The sequence below is a fragment of the Otolemur garnettii genome, unplaced genomic scaffold (genome assembly GCF_000181295.1).
Source record: "Otolemur garnettii isolate 467f Iridium unplaced genomic scaffold, OtoGar3 scaffold00165, whole genome shotgun sequence".
NCBI lineage: Eukaryota > Metazoa > Chordata > Mammalia > Primates > Galagidae > Otolemur > Otolemur garnettii.
In genome coordinates, this window is record NW_003852560.1 from 3,348,556 (window position 1) to 3,350,117 (window position 1,562).

Below are 1,562 nucleotides of genomic sequence, written 5' to 3' on the forward strand. Positions count from 1 at the left end.
AGGATACACCTGCAGGGTCCTCTCCATGGTGACTCAGCTCTTGGAAATTTATAAACTTATCTTCCTGAAACTTGGAAATTTCCAAGTTCTGTGAAATCCTGTAGTTCTGTAGGGGCTAGAATAGCAGGAATAGCATCTCCCGCTTGATTCAAACTGGCCAATGAGAAGGGTACCTGTGGGTCGGAACTTTTTGACTGTCAATAAAAAGGGAAAGACCAAGCCAGTGGGGGAGCATGGCCATTTTGAATTCTTCTATGCCATAAGCTCTCAGATGGTAAATAAAGCCCTTCTTCTTATAATCATGGTGTTTGGGTGCTCTTTCTCTCCATTGGGCCTGTCTTCCTGAAACACTGGGAAAGCCTAGGCTAAAATGTATGCTTTTGTCTTAGTTTTAATAAAAAGGTTTAAAAAGTAAAAATGCATTTACAAAACATAAAAGTATAAAAAGCTTATAGAAAAAGAATATAAATCAAGAAAATATTTTTTGCAGCTGTACAGTTTGTTAGGAGTATTTGCCTAAAGCATAATGGAACCGCATCAGACCACTCTGGTTTTATTTTCACATAAACAAGTTATAAGTTATTTTTCTAGGTCCTGGACCCCTATGTTGAAGGTCAAGTAACCTGAACATGCTCACATTATCTCAGTGAGCAACCACAGGCGGAACTAAGTGCTGAGAGGGAGAAGCTGGGACTGAATTAGGAAGTAGATGCCACATGGCAGGACTCAGGACCAATCACATCGAGCCTAGGCATCACCCCTTGGCAGGATCCAATCAGAGCATGTTTCCTGACATTGCCCCATTGTAAGATCCAATCAGCTCAGCCTTATTACCCTCTGACTATAAAATCTGCCCCAATCCCAGCTCAGGCAGACAAATTTGAGTCCCTTTGATTTTTGTCTTCTCATCTTGGCTGCCTGACTATAGACTTTTCTCACTGCAATAATCAGCTTTGGCCTTTGGCTTTCTGTGGAAGGTGTAGAAAGAACCCAATTCAGTGCAGTTCAGTTACAATACCCCTCTCACCACTGTCCCTTGCAAGCAAGTGACTGCCTGAAAATCTGCCACTGACTCTGAATCACCCTTACAGTAGGGAACAGGGTGACTTCAAACTCTGGACAATGGAGATGGTGGGGGGAAGGCTCCTTAATACAGGGTCTGTAAATTGGGAAAATAATTTCCTCCGGCAATATAGGAAATTGTTGGAGGCTTCTGAAGCGGTTGATTGTGATTCCAATGGAGAGTTTTCAAATCTTTTTAGCATAATAAAAGCAATTTAGTCTAAATTTAAATGTGCGAAGTCCGAGAGGGCAGGGAGTTGATTTATATACTTATCACATTGTGGCTAATCACGTAATTGAGGAGGGAGAGAAAATTACACTAAGTGAGACAGGCAGGTATGTAAAGGCCAGGATGTCTTCAGAAATCAATTACTTGGCTCTGGGTTAAAAATCTCACCCCTGGTAAATGACAAGGGAAGATTTATTTTCAGAGTTGTGGAGAAAACGTGATCCTTGGCTCGGCGCGTGTGGCTCAAGCGGCTAAGGCGCCAGCCACATAC